Below are 8096 nucleotides of genomic sequence, written 5' to 3'. Positions count from 1 at the left end.
ATATATATATATATATATACTCACACACACATACGCATATGTATATATGTGGAAACATGTGCCTTAATGGTTAAGGTACTGCACTAATGACTGTAAGATTGTGATTTCGTTTCCTGAACCAAGTAATGTGTTGCGTTCTTGAGCAACATTTCATGTTGCTTCAGTTCACTCAGTTGGCAAAAAGGCATAATCCTGCAACAGACAGGTGTCTTATCCAGAGAAGGAGTATATAAACTAGTTTTATGAGTCTATGGCTCTGAATGGACCTTTGACATTTTTGTGTGTGTATGTTGATTTATTGTGATTTAACTGGAGGAATAGCTTCAAAGTTTTCTTAATACCTTCGTTTAGATTTTGGCAGTATTTGAGCTTCTCACCGAAAATAACTAAATTCTTCTTTTTCCTTTTCTTTTTTTTTTTTTGACTAGTTTTTAGTTATTGGACAATGATCGTAGTTTGGCACCGTCTACAAGAGTTTCAGATGCTTATATCAACCCAGTATTTTATTTTATTTTGTTTGTTTATCGTATTTTAACAAATTTGTAAAAGACAAAATTTAGGTAACCAAATGTAAATGGATATCACTCAGAATACCAAAAAATTTTGTTCTTCCTATGGTGATAGACATCACACACAGACACACACAGACACATGCATGCACACACACACAACTAACCAACTAGTTTCATTATACCTTATTTAAATTATCTACATTTGACAGATATCTGTCCCCATTTTGTTTGTTGTTAACACGTTTTGGCTGATATACCCTCCTGCCTTCATCAGGGTTCTCATTTTTAAGTAATTTTTGATGTTATTATTATTATTATTATTATTATTATTATTATTATTATTATTATTATTCAGGTCACTACCTGGAATCAAACTGGAGGTTGGAGAGTATATCAGCCGAAATGTTGTGTTAACAACAAACAAGATGAAGACAAATATCCATCAAATGTAAATAATGTAAATAATGTACATAATTCCTCATCTCTTAAATATAGAACTGTACTTTCATTATAGTTTCAGTTTAGCTAAATTTTTACCCACTATGCTTTGGTTGACACAAGACTATTATAGAAGACACCTCAACTGGAACTAGATTGATGCAAATCAAATTGTTTAATTACACAACTATACCTGCATGCATGCACACACACACACACACACACACACACACACACACACAAACAAATATGTATGAAAGCCGTGCAGCATGCCTTACTTCGTACCCCAGAAAATTGTTCTTCACACTGATACCTGTGTATAGTGGGGTAGACTGGGCCAGTAAAAGTTAAGTGATATTGCTGTGGGAAAGCTGGACAGTTGCCTTATACATTAACTTGTAACTCTTCAACTAACAGAATAATAATCTAATGACACATATAGCATCTCTCAATTTTATAAGACAATCTATATGACAGATTGTTAGATGTATTGTGTCCCCAGACAAGATGCTTCATCTATTGAAGGATTCATATTTTTTGTCTGCCTTTTTTCATGTATTTTTCTTTGTTTTGTTAGAAATAATTAGCTTCTTCTGATTGTTAACATCTTTTGATGAGTGAAACACAGAATGCTGGTTTCAAATTTAGATATTCCCAGTTGTATTTCAATTACACATCATTATTAGCCAATCAACAGATAAGCAGAACCATTGAAAGTACTAGCAATTTAGACAGATAATTGCTACTTTATGTGCAAGGAAACAACTTTGAGAAATCCCACTAAAATCTCCATTCTCTTTTATTATACTCTTTTTATTTTATTTGTTTTTTAACATTGTAAGCAACTAAAATAGCATTGTAATATATTCTGTAGAAAATCACACTATAGGAAACATATTGCAAGATGGTTGTAAGATGTTCCAGATAAATTTCTTAATAAATATTCCATTTGTATTGTCTTCCTTAACCAAAAGATTCTGATGAAAGGAACATAATTGTATATAATTATAGACACTACTCAATGCAAGTTTTCTTCTATTTTCTTTCTTTTTCCTTAGCATAGATACTTTACGATATAATTTATTGTGACATTGTCATGGTTTGCGAGCATATACTGGAGTGTATAATTCTAAGACTATTGAGAGGCACAATAAATGCAAGTTTTGATGCTTATTCCTTTCCTAAAGGTATTTTTCAAAAGTTACTCTCTAAAATGATCAGTTAGCACTTTAAAGAGTAAAATACTACACTTTGATCTCAACGAAAAAGCACTTCCTGAGCCTTTCAGCAAAGATCAAAGTGGATTTTTTTTCAAAAGATTCCAATGCACGATTGCTATTAGCTTGCATGAAGAAAAGTGAAATGGCTTCAACAATTGAAAAACTTCTTTTTTATTCCTTGAATGCACTTTTTACTGTTATTTAACTAAGGAATGGAAGTAACTATGATTGGTACTCTGGAAGTGTCTATTGTTGTTACAATGTCATGAACTTTGGACACAAGGTTAACTAGTCTATTCTTTTAATCTAAAATCTAATTTGCCTTCCATACTAGTTGCAATCTATTTCTTTCTAATTTATCATTTTCTGTTGTCACCTTAAGATTATTTTGATCATTCAAAGTATATCAAAGTAAACCATGGAATACATAATATTAAATTGAAATTAGTTCAAAAAGTATATTTTACTTTAAAACATTTGAAAATACCTAAAGGGAAGATTAACCTATAAGATAGAGTATTCACCAACCAACTAACCAGCAACTAAACAACTAATAAACACAGTCAACATGTTGTTCAATTTTTTCATCTTTTTCTTTTTTTCTTTAGTTTTTGTTGAATAAGGAAGAATTGTACCCATGACCTTTTCAGACTCTCCAAGACCAGTATGACTGATATCATTAATATTTCTCTTAGACAGTTTCATGTCAATATCTACAGGAAAGGTGCGGTGTGGGAAGGGGATAGATGGGTGAGAATTCCGGAGGACCAACATTCTGGAAAGGAAGGACTAAGCATTATGTTTAGTGCAAGTACTTGGGTTTGACATAACAAAGGTGATAAACTGTAAGGTGTAGAAACCATTGTAGTATCAGTGCAAAAGGCAGATAAAGGAGATAGCATACCTGTGGAACAGAAACTGGAGAATGCAAGTGAATGCCAATTAGATGAGTGACCCATTTCTGAATATTGTCTAGGATTCATAAATTCTTATGTAGCTAGAAAATGAATAGATACTACATCTTGTGGGAAATATATATGCAAGACATGACAAAAGAATTAATATCCAGACATGGAAAACAATGTACATTTATTATTCTCATTTATAAACAAGAGTTTAACCTTAGTTATATGAACTTCTTTTACTTGTGGAAGCATTGATTAAATTCTTACCAATAAGATGTTTCAAGAAGCATTCCGATTACTTTAAAGTACTTGGTCTGTTCATATTTTTACTTCATTATTTACAATATCTCTAATGTTCCTGGGAAGCAATCCATAGGTTAGGCAATATTTGTTTGTAAAACTCAAGAACATCATTATCACTAAACAACTGAAATTATTTTCACAGTAGCAAAAGAGATGAGAATAAGAGAATAACATAGTTTGTTGAGAGGATGTTTTCATATCAATCTTAGACTGATATCAAAAAGGTCTTTTGAGACTTTTATTAAATAAAGATTAAAAAAGATTAAAAGAAAAGAGAATTGAAATGTCTGGCACACACTTGCTTCTAAATTAATCATATTGGTTTATTCCTTTAAAGGAAACAATAAAATCATGAAAAACATAGTGTAAAAATAGCTAAAAATTAAATAGCCGTAAACCTTTCAAATAAGATATTTGGCCCTCATCAGCAAACTAATTACTACATCACAGTTTGCCTAATACCACAGTTTATTTTTATGTCTTATCTAGTTTTATCTTTCTTCATTTTTAACTTTTTACAAATCATTTTCTATTGAATTTCGTCAAAATATCTCCCTGCATTTTCATTACATTGTGAAAATAAATATATTTTTTGAGCTTTTTACTGATGTAAAGTGTACAAAACTTTAAATTGCTTTTAATAATAGACAGTCTAACAATAAGCACAGCAGTCAATGCACAAATAAAAATATTTATATGTGGTCTGAACCATAAACTAGATGGTCATATGCACAATTTTTCTAATGCCATTTAAATGATAAACAAGCATATATATTACTGTGAATCATCTGAAGAATCAAGAATCTTCAAATCACACACACACACACACACACACACACACACCAACACACCAACACACATATGCATGTGTGCACGCGCACATACATACAACATGTCTACAATAGGAAAAGTACATTTATAACTTGTTGCCATACATATAAAACATTTTTAGCTGACTTATTTAGGATGACTTATTTATGGATGAACCTGAGCAGAAAGGTGAGTGCTGTGCTCATAAACATTTACAGACCTTTTGAAATTGAAGGGAAGAAGGAATAAAAATTTTTCTCAAACCAGAAACCTGACCCAAATTCTTACAACAGAGTAGCCCTCACTAAAGGCCCGTGGGCACCTGAGAGACAACTGTTTTTATTAATTTGGTGAAAGATTTGGTCTACTACTTCAGAACAAGTGCAGGCCCTGCATCAAGCTATCACATATTTTCCATCAACCAGTTCACTCACAAGGCTTTGATCACCTAAAATTATGGTTAAGATAATTGCATTGTGGGTTGCTCAATTTGAACTACATCATTGTGAAACACTTAATAGATAACCATGCTTGCCTCAACTTTATTGAGGTGGTGCTATTCTTGCACTATATTACATATGTGTGTGTATGTGTGTGTAAGTGCATGTGTGTATGTGTGTGAGTGTGTGTGTATGTGTGTATGCGTGTTTGTGTGTGTGTGTATGCATGTATATGCATAAAGATATACATATGTGTGTACACACATATGCACACACACACATGCACACACACACATACACACATATATATAAATCTTTTATGTATGTATTAGGTATGGCTGTGTGGTAAGAAGTTTGCATCCCAACCACATCGTTTCAGGTTCAATCTTACTATGTGAAATCTTGAACAGGTGGCTTCTATTCTAACCCTGGGCTAACCTATACCTTTTGTGTGGATTTAGTAGATGGAAACTGCCTAACAAATATACATGCATGAGGTTTGATCAATAAGTATCCTGACTGTTGCCATAGTAACGAAGCTAAATCACACAAAATGAAGCCGCTTGACAGAGATTGACCTTGAACTCTGCTGTGTATGTGTACTAAGTTTTAACATTGTATCTCACTTCTGTTGTTTACAGCAATGCTTTGAATGAAGGTGTGTAGTGTGTGATCGTCACATTGACCATGACAGAGAAAGTTGCCATGGCAATACCTGCTCAGAGGCCCACGCAAAGTTGCAGAAAGTGTATGGAGAGGAGTGTATGAATCATAAACAAGTGTACGAGTGGTTCTGACGTTTCCAAGATGTGCGAAAAAATGTTGATATTGACGAACATTCTAGGAGACCTGCAACCAGCAGAACTGAGAAAACCATCACAGACGTGCATGCAGCTGTGAAGAGAAATCATTGAATCACTATCCATGTGTTATCAGAGGATGTGCAGATTAGTTACATTTCAGTTCAGTCCATTATCACTGAAGATTTGGGTATGAGATGCGTTTCAGGTCAATCTATGCCAACTGGCTTTACTCTGCATGCTTTAATTTCATTACTATGGCTACAGTCCGGATACTTATTGATCAGACCCGTATATATATACATATATGTGCTTTTGGATGAGGACAGCTGTGTGAAGAAGAGCTGATCTCTAACTGTGGCAGGAACCTGTGAAAGAGATAGACCCAGGGAGATGTGGGAAGAGGTGATAAAGCATGGTCTCTGAACAGTGGACCTCATGGAGGCAATGGCAAGTGATATACCATGCTTGAGAAAACCTGTCAAGCCAAGTGAATTTGCAGTCATGGCTGATACTAGTGTCAGGTAACTGGTATTTGTGCCAGTGGCATGTAAAAAAAAGCACTCTTTGAATGTTGGGTGACATGCTGTGATTAAGAATACCTATCAAGCCAAGTGAAATGGTAGACATGGCCAATGCCAGTGTCACATACCTGGCAACTGTGCCAGTGACACATAAAAAGTACCCTTCGAACTTTGAGCCTCATGGAAGCAGTGACAAGTGACTGAGACCTTTGGTAATATATCATGCTTGAGAAGACCTGTCAAGCCAAGTGAGATTATAGTCATGGCCAATGCCAGTGTTTTGTAAACAACACCCATGCTGGTGGCACATAAAAAGCACCCACTACACTCTTGGAGTGGCTGGTGTTAGGAAGGGCATCCATACCAAATCAGCTTCCCAGCTTAACAGTTTCAGTCCAACCATCCAACCCAAGCCAGCATGGACAATGGACATTAAGTGATGATGATGATAATGTCGGCACATATGTATATATATGTGTGTGTGTGTGTGTGTGTGTGTGTGTGTGTGTGTGTGTGTGTGTGTGTGTGTGTGTGTGTGTGTGTTACTGTCTCCTTGACTGACATCATGTGATAGTAATGTCACTGTCACAGAAGTGATATCGTTCATTTCCAATCCTTCATTAAAACATGTCTGGTCATGGAGAAATATTACCTTACTTGGAAACAGGAGAAGCATTCAGCCATAGGAAATCCATCTCAGCAAGCTTGTCCAAGACATACATGCATGGAAAAGATGATTGTGTGTGTTTCTGTTTGTGTGTGTGTGTGTGTGTGTAATAATTTATAATGATGAATATTTAAGTATATATATAACATGGACAGCAAAGAATATCTTGTCAGGATGTATTAGTTTGCTTTTTATTGGTAAGAAAAAAAAAAGCACGATATGAATGAAAGATAGCAAACATAGCAGAAGCAAGTATATCCATCCTAATTTACAAAAAGGCCATATTTTTGAGTTGCAGTAGAAATGAGAAAAGAAAACTCTAGCTTTCAATGTCAAAGAGTTCACATAGGGAGGTAAAATTGATTGTGTGCACATGTCAGTTGGTGCTTGTGTGGATTTATGTGTATGTGCATTTTCATAAGTGAGTAAGTATGTACTATCAGAAGTTTATATGTGTGCTTATTTCATATGTATGTTGATATGTATATATGTTTTTGGCATGTGTATGTTCACTTGTGTCAATAGTGGATGTATGTGTGTATTTCTTGAGTTGTAGTCTTACTAATGTATAGTGCAAGTTAGAAAATACCAAATATACATAATACCCATACATGTGTCTTTTGTGTGTATATTTGATGTATATGCGAATATTGACAGTGTATATATAGTTATAGTAATGTAGGGGTGGAGTGGGGTTATATACATACAACAGGAACTGTATATATGCAATAAACCTTTATATGTATATGTATATATATATATATATATATATATATATATATATAACATATACAAGAATAAGGGCAGGGAATCGTCAATTAATAATAGAATTAATAATTAACAATTTTGCCAAGTAGTTCAGTATGAAAAAACCTTTATCGGTAAAACTATTTATCATCATAAATATACACGGATTAGCATTGAGTTGCTTCTCCAACATACTGAAAATTTAGAAATAGCAGTCAAAGAACTACTGATTCTAAACTACAAATTTTTCTCTAAACCGATGGCGATATTTGAATATAAGAAAGGGATGGTATCATTGAAATACCATCATGTGTGACAGGCAAATTTATCAGCTGTACAGGCAAATTAATAAAATACATACAATATAAGATATATATCATCATCATCATCATCGTTTAACGTCCGCTTTCCATGCTAGCATGGGTTGGACGATTTGACTGAGGACTGGTGAAACCGGATGGCAACACCAGGTTCCAATCTAACTTGGCAGAGTTTCTACAGCTGGATGCCCTTTCTAACGCCAACCACTCAGAGAGTGTAGTGGGTGCTTTTACGTGTCACCCGCACGAAAACGGCCACGCTCGAAATGGTGTCTTTTATGTGCCACCCACACAAGAGCCAGTCCAGGGTCACTGGCAACGATCTCGCTCGAAAACCCTACAAGGCCAGTCAGGCGGTACTGGCAACGGTCACGCTCAGGATGGTACATCTTATGTGCCACCCGCACAAG

The 8096-nt window shown here is 34.6% G+C and overlaps 1 long non-coding RNA gene across 1 annotated transcript in view; it reads right to left on the bottom strand.

The window, feature by feature from the left end:
* Positions 1-8096, bottom strand: part of LOC128247326 (uncharacterized) — a 235704-nt gene that overhangs the window by 107130 nt on the left and 120478 nt on the right. The window contains exon 2 of the long non-coding RNA XR_008263707.1: positions 3075-3167. This is a non-coding gene — a long non-coding RNA (uncharacterized LOC128247326). The remainder of the gene's footprint in view (positions 1-3074; positions 3168-8096) is intronic.

The sequence above is a fragment of the Octopus bimaculoides genome, chromosome 1, assembly GCF_001194135.2.
Source record: "Octopus bimaculoides isolate UCB-OBI-ISO-001 chromosome 1, ASM119413v2, whole genome shotgun sequence".
Lineage (NCBI taxonomy): Eukaryota > Metazoa > Mollusca > Cephalopoda > Octopoda > Octopodidae > Octopus > Octopus bimaculoides.
This window is presented reverse-complemented; position numbering and strand designations above follow the sequence as displayed.